General features: G+C 46.8%; 1 protein-coding gene across 1 annotated transcript in view; it reads right to left on the bottom strand.

Moving 5' to 3' along the window:
- MCRIP1 (MAPK regulated corepressor interacting protein 1) overlaps positions 1 to 17,969 on the bottom strand; it is a 101,892-nt gene extending 83,923 nt beyond the window's left edge. Inside the window, exon 1 of the mRNA XM_078653824.1 lies at positions 17,847 to 17,969. The gene's annotated coding sequence lies outside the window, so the exon portion shown is untranslated. The remainder of the gene's footprint in view (positions 1 to 17,846) is intronic.
- Positions 17,970 to 20,383: the final 2,414 nt, after the last annotated feature.

Genomic DNA, 20,383 nt, shown 5'->3' with positions numbered 1-20,383 from the left:
TCAATAGTTTCCGTCATTGTCTAGCCTTCACGTCTCCACGTTAGAGAAATGCTGCATTTAATGGTCATTTAATATTCTTCATCACGCACTACATGTAGAATAATGCATGGTCCAGTCTTAGAATCAAGCTAGCCTTTCCCCTCCTGACTTCTAGTTTATATCAACATGTTCTCTAAACATCAGATACTAGATACTGCTTAGGTACATGTCGCCCTGACTCTCCAGACTTCAGTCTCTGCTCCTAGCACAGAGTTCATAGCCCCCAGCTTCTCCTAGTGATACGTCATTGCCAGCTTGCGCGCACCACCAGGTTAGAGGTCCTGGCTCCTTAGGTAGCCCCCTCCATGTTTCCGCCCCATTCATGACATATTCTGTTACGTTTGCATCACATGTCTATGTATACGCCCTGTTACACCTCTTTTCACCCTTATCTTTCGCGACTGCTACGCGTCACACCCTTTGCTCCACCCACTGCTCCGCCTATCATATGTACTGTAATGCAACTGTTTTACTATATATGCTTGTGTATTGTTATTAAATGCTAGCACGCTCTTCCCAGATCCAGCCCCAGCAGCTGCTGGGCCCTGCCATCCTATTCCTATGCAGGTTGTCCTGTTCCTGTCCTTTATGCTGTAATAAACCTGCGAAACTCCTACTACCTCGAATCTTGACTCTTATTTATTGAGCTATCTGTTATTCATTTATACATTCAAAAATAGGGTATTATTTATTTATTTACCACAAGGGAACAACAGACCCCAAACTGCTACCGTTTGCACAAGAATGGATTTAAAGTTTGAAAACAACCACACAGGGATTGAATTATGAAGTAGACTGGAGCCTGATACAAGAGAGATGAAACAAGTGACCACAATATCACATTTTGAGCTCGACTATCCACAAACTAGACTTCATAGACAGTGCGCTCTGAACACAACAAACAAGGAGGATTGTATAGATTGGAACACTGTAAGGATATTCTAACTGTGGCAACTCTGTCTTTAAACCAATTTTATGGGTAACCCCTAATTAACCATGTCCCTCAGTTGCACAATGCGTCTTAATAAATACACCTATTCAAATGGCTATGTTTTAGAGATACTACCTCATGGTAAAAAAAGCAAGAAGAACCACTCCCGCTTTGTTAAAGGGGGCCGATATTGCAGTACTTCTGCAAAACTGGCCCCCAGTGACAAAAGCAAAACCAGCCCCCCAACCTCCGGCCCACTGGCAAAAGGCCCGGTGTCCGCTTCGGCCAGTCCGGCCCTGCCCACAAGAGGATCAATATGAACTATGATGTGATCCAAAAGAGATATGGACAAAAAAAGTGTTAATGGGACTTACTTGTTAAAAATAGAAAATAACCTTTAACCCATGCTCAAGGCCACATGTTCTCTTGTGAGGTCAGTGAAGAACTCAAGACAAAAGAAGAGGGGCAAACAACAGGATTAGCACAACGGCAAATTAATAATCTAATATCCTTGTATTCATTTTGTCATACACTCTAGTGTGTGACTACAGGGAGGTGCCCCCTTGCCTTGACCAGGTCACTAAATAAACCCGAAATAAGAGTACGGCAAACAGATGACTGTGTGCATAGTACACCTTCATGACCACATTTATGTTGCAGCAAAATATAAATCACATCTCACTGGGTACACTTCGTTAAATGCAAGTGAGTTGCTGTGTCCACTAGTTTTGGGGTGTTTTGTTTACTTTCGGGAATTTTTTTAAATTATTTTAGTATCATTCTGTTTGTTTGTTTTATATTCATTTGCAGGTACCAAATCATTAATGGATGTGACTTATGCCTCACCACTTTGCATGATTGAAATGTAGAATAGGTAGGGATTAGAATAGCCCAAGATGGCCGTTGACTCGTACTGGGCAGTAAGGTGGCCAAAATATTTTGGCAAATCTATTTGTACAGTTGTGTCACTGTGCTCAATCAGACATCCACACAACAAACTCCTTTTATTCGTATCGAGGGTACGCCATTATTAAAAAGAGATATCTGAGCGAGCATGACCTAAAGTATTTTTTTATATCTGGATCTCTGCTTATATCCAGAAGTTATATTTTAGGAACTCCCGACTAGTGTTTAAGTCCACCGAGGTAGTATTTATATCAATAATGAAGCATGCCACGATAATCTGTGGGAAAGGTGACCTTTCCAACATTTGTGGTGAACATCTGCTAAATGTGGTTTTTCTGAGGGCTTCAGAATTATTTAGCCCCAGAACTGAATCCTAGTACTCGTGGTGTGATATATAGAGGGGCACGCTGAGCCAGATACAGTTTGGAAACTGAAATGATCCAAACTGCCTGGTGTTCGTATGAGGTGGATCAGAAAAGCCTGTAAATGAGGTGGATCAGAAAAGCCTGTAAAAGATAAGAGTAGAACAATTATGGAATGCTTTTATGTGGTTTTAAGAATGCAAGAGGGAGCCGAGAATGCTGTGCTGTAGAAGTTCAGTATGCTAAGGAATAATGAGCTAATCTCCCATGACAAATTTCACACACTTCAAGCAATAATAAGCAGAGATGACAGTCAAAGAGATGGAGAATTATCACCTTTTATGTCAAACTAATCATACGGTTGAAAGATGATGTGCAAGTAAGAATAGATCATAAAGAAAAAGGGAAAAGTATAATGTTCAGAGCAGTGAAGAGAGGGCACACGTGATCTCAGTTCTCAGAGGCTTAAACGAAATCAAGGAGTAAGCATAACATTAGTCATCTGTAGAGGGGTGAAAAATTGATCCTTTTTAAGATGGCTACATCTCTACCTGTACAAATCCCAAGGTCTATGGGCCCTGCCGATCTATCTGTCTTGGTCCTACTTAGGTCCCACCTACCAAACAGCACCAGTTGGCTAGTTGCAAAAAGACCATTGGCAGATTACAGTGGGCCTAAGCCTGCCCATTGATTACCCTTGGCTGGCTGTATTGTCACTTTCATTTACTTTCTTTTTATGTATTGCCTTTTGTGGGCTTCTCTTCCTCTTCTTGTATCCCGTGGAGTACAGGCTCATTTCCTGTGTCCTTCTACTGCTTACTTTTCAGGGACTACCTTTTTTAGGTTTCGCCTATTATCATTCGCTTGCGAATGTAATAGGCGAAAATTCAAGTGCTCAATCGACTCGTGAAACCACTGCGGTTTTCTCACAGTGCATGTGAGTCACGTGACCACAAAAGCGGGTCACGTGACCACACAAGCACGCGCATCTCCCTATTCCGCCTGCCACACTTCTCCTCCCCTCGCTCGCATTCCCGCCCCCCCCCCAACAGGCTCTCCCGCCCCCATCCGGCTTCTCTCCAAGCGCATCGCGCTTTCGCACACAGTATTCCGCCTGCCACACTTCTCCTCCCCTCGCTCACATTCCCGCCCCCCCCACCAGGCTCTCCCGCCCCCATCCGGCTTCCCTCCGGCCTCTCTCCAGGCCATGTTCCCTCCCCTGCCAGAGTCCACCCCGCCCCTAATTTATCTCTCACATCAAAGCCCCCAGGACCCCCTCCCCCGCTCCTGATCATCTCAGACCCCCACCAAACCCCCGTCATCCACATCCTCGCGTTGCAGCTCTCTCGTCCCAGGCTGCTCGCCCTCTCCTTCGGTCCTTGCAGACCAGACCCCCTTACTGTCCGCCACATCCCCTCACCCCGACCACCACAGAACTCCACTGTTTCTTCATGGACCCTTCAAAACACCAGATGCCATCGCCCTATAACCCTAGGAAACTACCCAGATCCCCCTCTAACTACCCAGACTCAGTCATAACCCTTCCCCTCAGCCCTCGCTCACCCCCGCCAGACCTCCAGCTCACGGCGCCCCCCCTGCAGACTCCTGCAGTATCTTAAAACCCCCCTCCGCGCATGAACCGAGACCCGATGAGGCTCCGCTCCAGCCTGCCCTCTTACATCCGCCTCATCTCCCCCTCAGCGCTTGGCGCGCTTCAGGCGCTACACAAATGGTTAACCTAGATATCTTCTCAGAACCCATCAGATCGTTTCCGATCCACTCGGCTCCTCCATACTCCCCCCTGTCCGCTCTCTTACAGACTCCTCAGGATAAGTCTGTCTACAAACCCTCTCAGGCTCCTTCAAACCAGCTCCAGTCTCACACAGACGCCACGCACTGCAGAGCACTCAGGTCTCTGAATCCACAGACCAGTCACGCAAACCTCCTCACCTAAGACGCTTCGGACAGTCTTAACGTTGACGCCAGACCCCCTCAAACCATATCCGCTCTCATAAACTCCATACAACTCAGACCCCCTCAAACCATATCCACTATACAAACCCCGCCCCAGACCCCCTCAAACCATATCCGCTCTCATAAACTCCTTACAACTCAGACCCCCTCAAACCATATCCACTATACAAACTCCGCCCCAGACCCCCTCAAACCATATCCACTATACAAACCCCGCCCAGACCCCCTCAAACCATATCCACTATACAAACCCCGCCCCAGCCCCCCTCAAACCATATCCGCTCTCATAAACTCCATACATCTCAGACCCCTCACTCTTCTGCCCCCTCCAGACTCTCATGCGTCACAACTCTCTCTCAGACCCCCTCACCCCACAGAGTCCTAGGCCCTTCCGACTACAAATCCATCTTCGAACCCTCAGAAGTACTTAAACCCATGCCCTCGGGCACTCTTGATCTGCACCCCACCCCGTGTACACCTCCTCAGACACCCCGAGCTCTCCTTCCCTCCACTCTGCCGGCCGCCCCGGGGCTGGGATCGGGTCATGGGCTCTGCTCCCTCAGAGTCCCCCCTTCACAATCCTGTAACCCCTGTTATTTAGACGGACGCTAATTACACATTGGATTACATATGTGGCAGCAACAGCACAACACTTTCTTTCCCTTGTAGCGCAGCGTAAACTTTTTCGTGCACTTGAGGGGGGCTCTGTACCATCGGAGGGTTCTCTAGGTTCGGAATTCAACACATGATAAATGGCACCTATCACAGGTTTTCCATTTCCAAATGGGGGATAGCATGCACATTTGGTGCTTTGGACCCAGAATCTGTATGTCCTGGGGGTAAACGACTTTTTTATTTACAATGACATTACTTGATTAATGCTTCACGAAGGGAAAAAAAAACAATAACATTTAAGTATTTAAGTATTAATTATTTAAAAAAATTAAAAGCCATTGTTTATTGTAATATCAATACATCTAAGTCACGTCAATACAAAACATGTGACATTACAAATACTAAAAGTGTCACATATGCTAAAGTTAAAAGTATTGGCATTGTCAATAACAATATATAAATATAAAATGTCATTTACAAAACCAATAGCTCCAACTTTCCAAATGCGAAACCTATTGGCAACGCCAGTGCTTGTTCTTTTTGGTTAAGCACTCCAAGAGAGTGCATATGTTTTCTAGCTTTCTCCCTTGTGAACTTCTATTCCCCCTATGCAACTCCTTGTTGCTGTCTCTTGCCTGTGTGTTTCTCCTCCGTGTTGCACTTCCCACTGTGTGATTCACCTTTATGTGTTGCCTCTCCGGCCTACCTGCCCACTCTCCATTGCTGTCCCCTCCCGCATCTACTTTTCAAAAAATGTTTTCATTTTGCGGAGAACCAGGCAGCAAATTGCTGCTCGTTAGTCCGCCTTGAAAGCACTTTTGTATTAATTCTGTTTCTTATTAATTTTAAATAACCAATCCACATTCTAGCAGATCAGTAAATGAAAATAAAAATGGCACTCACTGCATTTTTTGTAGGCACAGATTTATTATGCAGACTCCCGTGATATTGCAACATAGATTTGCAAATTTTGCAGCACAAAAATTGAACTTTTACGGCATTATTGCAGCACCCAGTTTTACTCGAAATCATTCCTTTTTAGCCTTAAATAAATGGAAATTGTTTTAGCAGAGTATTCCACTTAGAAATTGGCATGTTTAAAGTGTTTGAGAGTATTTGTTTGCTATATTCTCCTTTGTGATAACATTCTGGAGCATAAGTTAAGCCAGCCTGACAGTCCGTTGATGCAAATGTTACAGTTGTCATTGACGTTTTAAAGATTGTTATTAATCACAGAATATATTTTTTATTGAATTGAATTAATACATAACTGTGTCATGAGTACTACAATCGCACCTACACTGGTGCAATCTATGTAATTAGACCTCTAAAGGTCTGGAAGTTCCCCTCGTGCTTGCTTTTCCAGTGCAGTATTTTGAGACGATGGTGGTTCTACTTGGTTATCTATTAAGGTTTAGTATTTCGGGCTATTCCCACCCCATATAAAAGCTGCTACTGATCCCCTAACCTAATAGAGTATTTGCCCATGTGGCACCAGTGCATTACGAGTAGATTAATTTTATAGAGAATGAGAAAGAATGCCTAACAGCTGCAGGAACTAGAAAAGAAAGTGCCCAGTGGGGTCGCCAGAAGCCTTTGTTGTACAGACACACAGAAAACAGTCTTCCTTAGGAGGCTGTTAGTCCACCTGCTGTTTGCACAGTAATGTAAAAATACAAGGAATGCGGTTGGTTTTGGGCCCGTTGTAAGAGTGATGCCAGCCCTTGAGACTAGTTAAGTTAGCAAACAAAAGCGCTGCGTGAAATTGGAAGAAGAGGGTGCTAACTAGAGAACAGAGCCTAAATGAGGTGGGACCAGTCAGGGACGGATTGGCACAGCGGGCAGTGGCCAAAGGGCCAGTGTGTCAGTGCCCTCTGTGGGCCGTTTCTTTTTTCTTTCCCAGTCCACAGAGGGTACTGGACCGGGATAGTAACGCTGGGGGGCCACGATCATCTGTGGCCTCTCCCTGATCTCCTGCCTTGCCAGACTATCACCCTGATGGTGGGATGTGAATCAAGTGATTGGGAGAATAGGCTTCCCTGTGGGCCAGGCCATTAGCCATTCTCACTTTGCACCCTCTGGGGCCCATGCAGCTCAGAAACGGTGTTGTGTCGTATTCTACACCTTGCCGAAGGCCCTTCTCATTGAGGGCATGGTGGGCATGGTGGGCGGGGAAGCGTGGGTTTATGCTGGGGCCTCACTGTGGGGGCCAGGTGATATTATGGACATGGGTCATCTTCACCTCAACCTCAGCACCCAGACCCCCCCATGGACAGCCGAGCAGATGTGGGTTTATGTTGATTAATCCCCTCCCCTGTCCTGTCCTGCCAGGCCATTATCCTGAGGCAGTGGAGGGCTGGGGAGGGGTTGACTAATTAAGTAAACTAAGGGGCCTCCCTGTTGTTCTATTGATCAGGGTGTTGGCCACTGTTACCTTGGCACCAGTGTCCTTCGCAAGAACAGTATCCTCCCACTTTCATGCCATGCATGTGCATAGGCATATGTGGCCTGAACGTCAGAGTTGCAGAGATGGGGGATCAGTTTCGAGTCTCAGTGCCAGCTCTCAACATCCTGTGATTCTGGGCAAATCACTTACGGCCAGATTCATGAAACGAAAATCGGCTCGCAAAGGGCCAGATTCTGAGAATCTGGCCCTTTGCGAGCGCAATTATTGCATTTGGGATTCATCATCCCAAATGCAATAATCGCTATTATAGAATTCGCAATTGTGCGAGGAATTGCATTTAAGGAATCTCTATTTGAGATTCCTTAAATGCAATTCATGAAACAGATATGAATTGCGAATTCGCAAATTTGGGCCACTATTTACCGCGAAGTCAAACCTCGTGGTAAATAGCGGAAACTTAGAAAAATGCACTTAAGTGCATTTTTCTAAGTTGTATGTTACACACACACATGTCCTTGGGACATGTGTGTGCGTAACACCAGCGTCCAATGTCATTTCAGGGGTGCAACAGGGAGTCCTTTAGACACCCCTGCAGCCTTGAAATCGCAAACTCAAAATGCGAATCGCTAATAGCGATTCGCACTTTGATATGTCTTCCCATTCATTCCTATGGGCCTTTAGGCCCATAGGGATGAATGGGGAGTTATTCCTTATTTGCGATTAGCAATTAGCCAATCGCAAATAAGGAAGCTCTAGGACTCGCAAAAAAAACTGAGATTAGTACATGAATCCCGTTATGCAAGTCTGTAATAGCGATTCCTTAATAATCGCTATTACAGACTCGCAAAAGAGGACTTTGATGAATCTAGGGGCAAATCTCCCAGGCCCTTAAATAAAAAATCTGATCTTGGGGACTGTAATTGGTGCTCATGAATAGCGCACAAATAGCCTTGGGCTGAGTTCACACTATATAAAACTGTCAAAAGGAAGAACAACAACAAAAAACAAGCATTAACAATGCCAATAGGTCTCGCATTTGCAAGAGTTAGAGCTATTGGCATTGAAAATGACAATGTGTTTTACCTATGTGTTATGGAGTGGAGTGGAGGTATGTAGTGTGTAGTAAAATTATGTGGTTTGGATTGGAATTGTTAGTTGTGGAATCATGTGGCGTAGAATTATGTGGCATGGTGTGCAGTAGAATAATGTGGATAGTAATTATGTGTTTTTGAGTGTACTGGAATTATGTAGAGTGGGATTGTGTGTCATGGTGTGTAATTATATAGAATGATATTTTGTGTTGTGTAGTGGTATGTTGTACAGTTTAATTATGTGGTGTGCTTTTGAATTTGTGGCATGATGTGGTATTGTGTGGTGTGGATTGGACGTATATTGTGTGTTGTGTAACTGTGTTGTTGAGTTGAATTATGTGGTGTGTTGCTGACTTGTGTGAAATGATAATATATGGGGTAGAACTGTATTGCGTGGAACTGTGAAGCGTTGAGTGAAATTATACTGATTACAATTATGTGGTATGATGTGGAGTGTATTTATTTGTATTGTTGCAATGTGGCATCAAATTAACTTAAAAGCGATGTTGGCTTTCACATACCAGCAAAGCAGTTGTAAAAATGAGAAAACATAAATAAGACTGAGGGCTACAGAAACGCATGCTTAACGCCTTAACAGCGGCGGCAATTCCGCCGCGGTGTGGACGTTCTAAAGGGTGGGTGGGGCTGCGACGGCCAACCGTCGTTCACAGCACCAGAGAGGGAGTGCTCCCATCGGCCGACGGGAGCACGGAACGGGTTAATTAACAGTGGCAGCACCTCCGCTAAGGCGGAGGAGCATCGCCCCACTGCTGCAAAGCAGAGAAAGAATGAACAAATGCAATGATAATAACTCTGGGGTATTATCATTGTATTTGTTCATGCTGCTGCCCAGCTTTGCGGGGTGGGCAGGCTGCTCTGCTCTCAGAGCTGAGGAGGTGTTGTTTACCATTCCAAGTGTGCAATTACTGTTTGGCCAGCCCTCTGGGGCCGTTCAAAACAGTAATGAGCACTTTGCATGTTCTCCATGCAGGCTGTATTACAGCTTGTGTGGAGAACATGCCCAGGACCCCATTCCCTGCCTGAGCGCCAATCCACGGCGCTCAGACCAATCACAACACTTCATTGCAGCGTTGTGATTACCTTAGGGGAGGGAGCCTGGCTGCCTCCTGTTACTGTACCGGAGAGGAGAGACTGAGACGACGTGCGGTAGAGCGGCGAGAAGGTACGTTTTTTCACTTTCTTATTTTGTTTTACATCACATGACCACTCAATATCCGTGCCGACCGCTACTGTTAATTAACATATTGTACATTGTATTTATATAGCACTTACTACACCTGACGACGAGCTGAAGTGCTATGTTATGAGTAGCAAGTAACTCCGGAGCCCAAGATTTGAGGTTATTAGTATATTAGTAATCTATTTTTCTTTGTGCATTAGTTGCACATCTTTGCTGTTGCATTGTATAGCGCTGATGTCTGCGCATCTAGACCTATACCAGCGACCGCAAAGATGTGCACATCAAGACCGGAGACACTGCTGTACAGTCCTGCAAAATCTGCATGTACAAAGGGTGCTTCTAGGAGCCACAATACACTCTAACATTGCGGGGGTGTAGAGACGCCATCCAGGTGCACCCCATGAGAGCACTATTCTGGGCTGCAGTGCTGTCTGTATGGATAGCATGAAGGGATATGTACTAGAAAAGCAGTAGTGTTTTGTACCGTGCCATTTCATTCACATACGAAAGATGAAAATTTTAGCGGACTTCAGGTTCCAACCTCCGCAAAGTGCTTTTAACCCACTGAGCAATCGTCTGAAGTGAGAAGGCAGAAGAGGTGCACAAGTGGAATAAAAAGTAAATAAATAATCTGTAAATAAAAATAAATAAAATTCCATGTAGTGCGAAGCACTTTTTTTAAGGTTGAGCAGTTGTTGGCAAGTTTGGCCCACAGTACGTGCTTCAGATTTGGTGCTACAGCATGGGTCTTACACATGGAGGGCATGTGAAGACTTGTGAGGGATTGTTACTCAGATGGAATATTTAAACCAATATTACTAGTTGTCTGCAGGTTTTTTTCTAGGACCATAAAGTATTACCTATATCTCTTACACTATTTATTTATTTATTTATTCAGAGTTTTATATAGCGCGAACAAGATGTTTAGAGATATCAGAGCGCTTCACAGAAACAGGGGGTGACGATAGCTTGAGGGTGACGCAACATAATATTGGGTGCAATATAAAATTCAGTAGCATGATCGGATAGCAGTCATGTTCTATTAAAATGTCAGTAAACAATCAAATAAGCGATAATATAAGACGAAACAGAGTCTTTCATGCAACTACTAATTATCTACCTACTTCTTCCTCTTTCTATAGCTATGTACTCTTTCTTCTGGCTACCCGATCTTTCTGTATTTACCTTGTCTCTCCCCATCACACCTATCACTACCTGATTTCTAGTTCTACTGCCCCTATCGCAATATACTGTCTCTTTACCTCTCTGTTCACCTCCTCTTTCCCCCCAGCCCCAGTTAGTACTGCCCAGCAGAACTGGGGATCACTGTCTAACTAGGATTGTGCACACAGAAAAAGAGGGGCGGCAGGACAAGGCAGCAAAAGGTACTTACGTTCCGGGAAAAGTGCAAAATATCTGAGAGAGCTAGATTTAATTTCTTTTGAATGTTTAGCTAAATGTTCCTATGGCTGATATGCAAAATGTACCGTATTTCTTTTATGTTTGTCATTAGAGGTTCTATTCTCCAAGATAGAGGTTCAGAGCTACTCTTCCTCTTACTTTTGTTATTACATGATCTATTCCCAGAGATTCCAGTCTTCCCCTTGCCTTTGTACTAGATTTCTGATTTATGTGATGATCAAAGTCAAGGACATTGCTGGTTGGAAAAGAGCATCTATCTACATTGTGCAGGGAGTTGAGACTGAAAGTAAATATTCAGCTTTTAGAACTGCAGTGCTCCTAGTCTTTACCAAAGTTACTGTGTCTATAAGCTTTAAAATGCTTAATTTACCAAACATTTCTCTACAAATGAGGCATCTGAGATTAACCAAATTGTGATTCATGAAAGTGCACGCACCGCGAAAGTGTACCACTCTTTTTGGCAGTGCCCGAGCCAAATAGTGATCCCAATCCGACCCTGGGACCAGTCGCAGCTCAGGGGCACTGCCCATGCACTGGGGTTGCCCGAGCGGCATCATGCTCTGCACACAAAGGGAGCTCCGACTTCTCCTTGAGGGAGCTGTGCCGTGCAGAGCTGATGATGAGTATGGGAGATGCCTGCAGTGTCATAACCCGCCAGAGCCTGAAACCGGCTTGCTCCTGTGAACATCAACCTGATGTTACTGCCACCAACGCAAGCAGGGACACCCCGCTCATAAGCGGCGCATGGAGAACGGTTACGCCACACATTGAGCATCCGCCGCCACTATATAAAGTTTAAGGGAAGAGATGTGAAGCAGTTTTCTGTGTGTGGAAGGATCAAGGGGTGCAGACGGCACTAGACTGCTATGCACCTCCACGCACAGTGAGGGCAGTGAGGTGCTCACGTTTGCACGGAGGCGATTCAGAAAAGGGGGTGGTGATGAACAGAGTGTCTGAATTAAGCAGACCACTCTTACCCAGTCCAAAGATCAGGGCTTGATCCATCACCGTTATTTAGCTCACTGCCCCATCCCAGCTCAGAACCTGGCTATATGCAAATTAGTCTGTCCCTGGCCCAGTGCATCATGGGAACAGGGCAGACCAAACTACCAAGCCAATTCTTCACCAGAAAGGATACAAGCTACCGGGGACCGGTTTCTGGCATTTCAGCCTCGTCGGCCCGGCTTGCTTGAATCCTGATGGAGCAGTGAGCAAGGGACTCATGTCTGAGTATACCCTGCCACACCTATAGTGGCCAAAAACGATTCAGTAAAGGGGGTGGTGATGAACAGAGTGTCTGAATTAAGCAGACCACTCTTACCCAGTCCAAAGATCAGGGCTTGATCCATCACCGTTATTTAGCTCACTGCCCCATCCCAACTCAGAACCTGGCTATATGCAAATTAGTCTGTCCCTGGCCCAGTGCATCATGGGAACAGGGCAGACCAAACTACCAAGCCAATTCTTCACCAGAAAGGATACAAGCTACCGGGGACCGGTTTCTGGCATTTCAGCCTCGTCGGCCCGGCTTGCTTGAATCCTGATGGAGCAGTGAGCAAGGGACTCATGTCTGAGTATACCCTGCCACACCTATAGTGGCCAAAAACGATTCAGAAAAGGGGGTGGTGATGAACAGAGTGTCTGAATTAAGCAGACCACTCTTACCCAGTCCAAAGATCAGGGCTTGATCCATCACCGTTATTTAGCTCACTGCCCCATCCCAGCTCAGAACCTGGCTATATGCAAATTAGTCTGTCCCTGGCCCAGTGCATCATGGGAACAGGGCAGACCAAACTACCAAGCCAATTCTTCACCAGAAAGGATACAAGCTACCGGGGACCGGTTTCTGGCATTTCAGCCTCGTCGGCCCGGCTTGCTTGAATCCTGATGGAGCAGTGAGCAAGGGACTCATGTCTGAGTATACCCTGCCACACCTATAGTGGCCAAAAACGATTCAGAAAAGGGGGTGGTGATGAACAGAGTGTCTGAATTAAGCAGACCACTCTTACCCAGTCCAAAGATCAGGGCTTGATCCATCACCGTTATTTAGCTCACTGCCCCATCCCAGCTCAGAACCTGGCTATATGCAAATTAGTCTGTCCCTGGCCCAGTGCATCATGGGAACAGGGCAGACCAAACTACCAAGCCAATTCTTCACCAGGAAGGATACAAGCTACCGGGGACCGGTTTCTGGCATTTCAGCCTCGTCGGCCCGGCTTTCTTGAATCCTGATGGAGCAGTGAGCAAGGGACTCATGTCTGAGTATACCCTGCCACACCTATAGTGGCCAAAAACGATTCAGAAAAGGGGGTGGTGATGAACAGAGTGTCTGAATTTAGCAGACCACTCTTACCCAGTCCAAAGATCAGGGCGTGATCCATCACCGTTATTTAGCTCGCTGCCCCATCCCAGCTCAGAACCTTGCTATATGCAAATTAGTCTGTCCCTGGCCCAGTGCATCATGGGAACAGGGCAGACCAAACTACCAAGCCAATTCTTCACCAGAAAGGATACAAGCTACCGGGGACCGGTTTCTGGCATTTCAGCCTCGTCGGCCCGGCTTGCTTGAATCCTGATGGAGCAGTGAGCAAGGGACTCATGTCTGAGTATACCCTGCCACACCTATAGTGGCCAAAAACGATTCAGAAAAGGGGGTGGTGATGAACAGAGTGTCTGAATTAAGCAGACCACTCTTACCCAGTCCAAAGATCAGGGCTTGATCCATCACCGTTATTTAGCTCACTGCCCCATCCCAGCTCAGAACCTGGCTATATGCAAATTAGTCTGTCCCTGGCCCAGTGCATCATGGGAACAGGGCAGACCAAACTACCAAGCCAATTCTTCACCAGAAAGGATACAAGCTACCGGGGACCGGTTTCCTGCATTTCAGGCTCGTCGGCCCGGCTTGCTTGAATCCTGATGGAGCAGTGAGCAAGGGACTCATGTCTGAGTATACCCTGCCACACCTATAGTGGCCAAAAACGATTCAGAAAAGGGGGTGGTGATGAGCAGAGTGTCTGAATTAAGCAGACCACTCTTACCCAGTCCAAAGATCAGGGCTTGATCCATCACCGTTATTTAGCTCACTGCCCCATCCCAGCTCAGAACCTGGCTATATGCAAATTAGTCTGTCCCTGGCCCAGTGCATCATGGGAACAGGGCAGACCAAACTACCAAGCCAATTCTTCACCAGAAAGGATACAAGCTACCGGGGACCGGTTTCTGGCATTTCAGCCTCGTCAGCCCGGCTTGCTTGAATCCTGATGGAGCAGTGAGCAAGGGACTCATGTCTGAGTATACCCTGCCACACCTATAGTGGCCAAAAACGATTCAGAAAAGGGGGTGGTGATGAACAGAGTGTCTGAATTAAGCAGACCACTCTTACCCAGTCCAAAGATCAGGGCTTGATCCATCACCGTTATTTAGCTCACTGCCCCATCCCAGCTCAGAACCTGGCTATATGCAAATTAGTCTGTCCCTGGCCCAGTGCATCATGGGAACAGGACACAGACTAATTTGCATACAGCCAGGTTCTGAGCTGGGATGGTGCAGCGAGCTAAAAAACGGTGATGGATCAAGCCCTGATCTTTGGACTGGGTAAGAGTGGTCTGCTTAATTCAGACACTCTGTTCATCACCGCCCCCTTTTCTGAATCGTTTTTGTCCACCATAAGCATGGAAGGGTATACTCAGATGTGAGTCCCTTGCTCATTGCACCATCAGGATTCAAGCAAGCCGGGCCGAAGACGGCTGAAATGCCAGAAACCGGTCCCCGGAAGCTTGTTTCCTTCCCAGTATAAGAATTGGCTTGGTAGTTTGGTCTGCCCTGTTCCCATGATGCACTGGGCCAGGGACAGACTAATTTGCATACAGCCAGGTTCTGAGCTGGGATGGTGCAGTGAGCTAAAAAACGGTGATGGATCAAGCCCTGATCTTTGGACTGGGTAAGAGTGGTCTGCTTAATTCAGACACTCTGTTCATCACCGCCCCCTTTTCTGAATCGTTTTTGTCCACCATAAGCGTGGAAGGGTATACTCAGATGTGAGTCCCTTGCTCATTGCATCATCAGGATTCAAGCAAGCCAGGCCGAAGACGGCTGAAATGCCAGAAACCGGTCCCCGGAAGCTTGTTTCCTTCCCAGTATAAGAATTGGCTTGGTAGTTTGGTCTGCCCTGTTCCCATGATGCACTGGGCCAGGGACAGACTAATTTGCATACAGCCAGGTTCTGAGCTGGGATGGTGCAGTGAGCTAAAAAACGGTGATGGATCAAGCACTGATCTTTGGACTGGGTAAGAGTGGTCTGCTTAATTCAGACACTCTGTTCATCACCGCCCCCTTTTCTGAATCGTTTTTGTCCACCATAAGCGTGGAAGGGTATACTCAGATGTGAGTCCTTTGCTCATTGCACCATCAGGATTCAAGCAAGCCGGGCCGAAGACGGCTGAAATGCCAGAAACCGGTCCCCGGAAGCTTGTTTCCTTCCCAGTAGAAGAATTGGCTTGGTAGTTTGGTCTGCCCTGTTCCCATGATGCACTGGGCCAGGGACAGACTAATTTGCATACAGCCAGGTTCTGAGCTGGGATGGTGCAGTGAGCTAAAAAACGTGATGGATCAAGCCCTGATTTTTGGACTGGGTAAGAGTGGTCTGCTTAATTCAGACACTCTGTTCATCACCGCCCCCTTTTCTGAATCGTTTTTGTCCACCATAAGCGTGGAAGGGTATACTCAGATGTGAGTCCCTTGCTGATTGCACCATCAGGATTCAAGCAAGCCGGGCCGAAGACGGCTGAAATGCCAGAAACCGGTCCCCGGAAGCTTGTTTCCTTCCCAGTATAAGAATTGGCTTGGTAGTTTGGTCTGCCCTGTTCCTATGATGCACTGGGCCAGGGACAGACTAATTTGCATACAGCCAGGTTCTGAGCTGGGATGGTGCAGTGAGCTAAAAAACGGTGATGGATCAAGCCCTGATCTTTGGACTGGGTAAGAGTGGTCTGCTTAATTCAGACACTCTGTTCATCACCGCCCCCTTTTCTGAATCGTTTTTGTCCACCATAAGCGTGGAAGGGTATACTCAGATGTGGGTCCCTTGCTCATTGCACCATCAGGATTCAAGCAAGCCGGGCCGAAGACGGCTGAAATGCCAGAAACCGGTCCCCGGAAGCTTGTTTCCTTCCCAGTATAAGAATTGTCTTGGTAGTTTGGTCTGCCCTGTTCCCATGATGCACTGGGCCAGGGACAGACTTATTTGCATACAGCCAGGTTCTGAGCTGGGATGGTGCAGTGAGCTAAAAAACGGTGATGGATCAAGCCCTGATCTTTGGACTGGGTAAGAGTGGTCTGCTTAATTCAGACACTCTGTTCATCACCGCCCCCTTTTCTGAATCGTTTTTGTCCACCATAAGCGTGGAAGGGTATACTCAGATGTGAGTCCCTTGCTCATTGCACCATCAGGATTCAAGCAAGCCGGGCCGAAGACGGCTGAAATGCCAGAAACCGGCCCCCGGAAGCTTGTTTCCTTCCCAGTATAAGAATTGGCTTGGTAGTTTGGTCTGCCCTGTTCCCATGATGCACTGGGCCAGGGACAGACTTATTTGCATACAGCCAGGTTCTGAGCTGGGATAGTGCAGTGAGCTAAAAAACGGTGATGGATCAAGCCCTGGTCTTTGGACTGGGTAAGAGTGGTCTGCTTAATTCAGACACTCTGTTCATCACCGCCCCCTTTTCTGAATCACGTTTGCACGGAGGGCACATCACTGCATCCCAGCGTAGCTCACCTCTCGATCATGTGGCGGCTGGGCATGGCTCCGCAGGCGGAATTGACAGCCACGCTAGCAGCACTGCTGTCTGTTGTAATGCGGCATTAGGAAGTAGGAATCAATTACGGCTGTACAGAGCCACATAGTGATCTGTGCGTGACCAGCCAATAAAATTGCACTATTTTTTGGGCGGCTGTCTGCTGGAGACTTTTTTTAAGGCCAAAAAGATGGATTTTGCGGTCATCACTCTAATCTGCTGATTTTGCAATTAGTTTGCGTATCGTGAAATCCTGGAGGGTATGCATAATAAATCATGCATGCACCTACAAATTGACACATCCTCATCATAGCACTTTTTTGTGCTTTTCGCCATGGTGCTATTGCTAAGCATCCTACTAATGCTGTACTGCATGGCTAAAAGGCACTAGCAAAGCCAATAAGTCCCAAAGGCTAGGCCTACTGGCTTTGCTAATGCTTATTAAACATATCTCTTCTTGCTCCCGAACCTTAAAACTCTCTCCTCTGATGCTCTGGCAAACACTGGGGTTATACCGACGCCACCCCCCCCCCCCCCCGGTACCTCCCATTTGCCCCTCCTTCTTGCCACTGTCTCCACATCACCACACTCTCAGATTATACCCTTCTTTCAGCCACTCCCCCTCTGTCCTAAATAGCAGCATCTGCTCCATCTTCTTTTGCACCCACTTTCTACAACTATTCCTATTCTCTCTCTTCTCCTCCATCTTAATTTTTTCCACTAATTTAAGCATGTTTTTCTCTACAGCGTATATGTTTCTTTTGCACCATGTAGCTCTGTCGTTATCCTTTTCTCGCGCCCTACTCCTGGACTCACTTCCTCTCTACGTTTACCATTTTCTCCTGCTTCGCTTGGTCTTTGCCTTTTGCCCTCCACCCTCACCAGTCAACCCCTATTATGCCCCTGCAGCTATCTGGTTGACAATCAAACCCCAAATCTCTGGCTCCCCATATCTCCTCTCTTATTGCCATTCACTCCTCCTTATCCCACAGCGCTGTCTTTCCTACTAAAATGACAACCCCCCGCCCCGAATAAAGCGGAAGGTTACCACACAAGGGTTTTATCTCCCACCACCTGACAACAGACATTAAAAAAATCTGATTACCTCTGCTGAGCCTTCAGTCAGTGTTGCCAGGTCTGAAATTTACATCGAGCCCAATCTCCCTTGAAAGGAAGCCCAAAACCAACTCGGCCATCCAAAAGAAGCCCAAAAAGCCCAACCCTTTTCCACTCCCCTAGAAACGCTTGCAAAGGAGTATAAACATTATAAAATATAAACAGCATTTATTTAGAATGTATTAAAATACACAAGCGGCTAGTCTTTACACATATAGCTTTAGTGAATGACATGCAGCAGTCAAACGGCCCTAGAGACTAAAGCACAAAAACCGTGCATTCCATAGAATAAGGCTTCCGACGCAGCTATTTTGTGTGCTTGTGTATATGTCTGTGTTTGTGTCGGTGTGAGAGAGAAAGAGAGTATTTCACACACCTGGTCCTCTAGGGGATTCATTACTCTTAAAAAGAAACACCCCATTGCAAAATGGCCCCTGCTTTATCCATTCCACGAGTCCTATTTTGTCGCTTTTGTGTCGGAAGACCTGAATTACTTATGGGCTTTAAAAGGGGCCCGAAAGGCTCGCCCTTTCGAGCTAAAAGTAGCCCAAAACGCGCAAAGAGCAAGTGTGAGCAAAAAGAAGGCTTGCCACCGGGAACACTGCTTTCAGCTGCACTCGAATTAATAGCTGAAATACACGATTTCAGCAAGTGAAGCACTTTAGAGCAGTACTTTATCATTTAAATTTATTGTGATATAATTTGATATGTATAATAAATATAACGACATTCGCATTACAAAAGACAATAACACATTCTAAACATACAGCATACTTTAATTCTATAACAAACCCTGATCACCATATTTTATCCTATCAAAAATGAGTATGCTGTACAACTAAAAGCAAGTGCACCAATAAAATTAACTCGACACAGTTATCACTTCTAACATGATGTGAGGTCTGTTCATGCGCTCGCAATAAAGCTGGAGACCACAGTACCACTTGGTCTCCAATGTTACACACATTGTAGTTGTATTTACACTCCTGACAAGGTGCTGAAGTGCTGCTTTGCTGACGCGTAGCACTGCGAGATTCTTGCAACACAGTCCTGTCAAGTATCACGCATTAAGTCTGAGGCTAACGCATTTCAGTGTGGTGATCCGCATCACCGCACTGTTATGTTATGTTATGTTATATAGGTATTTGTAGCGCGCGCGACTACTCTTGAGTATCCTGGCGCGGAGCAATACCACATAGACATCGAGAGAAATGACATTTTAGTAAGCCTGATTGAATAAGTGGGTTTTAAGGAGCTTTTTCAAGCAGCTAAGGTCTCTGGTGTGACTGAGTGTGAGTGGGAGGGAGTTCCAGAGGGTGGCTGCTTTCACCGAAAACGATTGACCGCCCAGCCTGGTTCGCCGGAAGCGGGGGATTGCCACCAGACGTTGGGAGGCCGACCTAAGGCTTCGGCTGGGGATGTGGAAAGCCACTCTTTTCTTGAGATAGGCGGGTGTGTATCATGCAGGGATCTATGAGTGAGAACCAGAGCCTTGAATTGAACTCTTTGGGCCACCGGCAGCCAGTGGAGTGCAGCCATTTGCGATCTTATGCTGATACGTCTGGGAATGCCCAGCAGAAGTCTCGCGGCCGCATTCTGGATGAGTTGCAGCTTGTTCAACAGAAAGGAGGGAGAGCCCAAATAAAGAGCGTTAGCATAGTCTAGGCGGGACAATATGAGGGCTCTAGCGACCGTCTCTTTGGCCGGCTGGGGCAGTAAAGGAAAGAATCTGCCCAGGGATTTAAGGGTCCCAAAGCAGACACCCGTCAGTCTTTTTATGTGCTCTGAGAACCTTAAATCATCGTTAAACCAAATGCCCAGATTCTTGGCTGGTCCGCCTTCAGAGGGGACGCGGGAAATCAGGAGGCCATATTAATTCTGTAAACTGGGTAGGAAATTGGCCATATAGTATTATCTCAGATTTTCCCTTGTTACATTTAAGTTTGGCTTGGGCCAGCCAGGTAAAAACGGCCGCAAGGCATTTTTGTGCCGCATCCGTTTCTACTTTCGAGTTACCCCAGGTGAACAGGAGCTGGGTGTCATCGGCGTAGGCCATAATTTTTGCACCCAGCTCTTCAGCCAGGTAGATCAGCGGGGTCATATAGATGTTGAAAAGAAGTGGGCTCAATGTTGAGCCCTGTGGGACCCCTGTCTGAACTGACCTGGCTGAGGAGGAGTACGGGGGCATCCAGACTTGCTGGGAGCGGGAATCCAAAAAAGACTCCAGCCATGACCACACAGCCCCAGTAAGGCCGATAGAGGCGAGGCGAGCCAGGAGGAGTTGGTGGGGGACCGTATCAAAGGCGACTGAAATGCATTGTCACGCATTAAAGCGCCTTCTGGGCTGCTATATAAATGCACATTATAAACTGAGCTACATCGCCTATCAGCGCGGTGCGCACAATGCTCCCAGCAGGCAGAGGCTAATGGGGCTGGCTAGATCTGCTTGCCGCTCTCAAAGTACTGCTACAATGTTATGTATTCAAGTTGTAGAGGCACGTGGCGCCGAAATTAAACTGACGTCAC

Source organism: Lissotriton helveticus, chromosome 7, assembly GCF_964261635.1.
Source record: "Lissotriton helveticus chromosome 7, aLisHel1.1, whole genome shotgun sequence".
NCBI classification, from domain to species: domain Eukaryota; kingdom Metazoa; phylum Chordata; class Amphibia; order Caudata; family Salamandridae; genus Lissotriton; species Lissotriton helveticus.
This window is presented reverse-complemented; position numbering and strand designations above follow the sequence as displayed.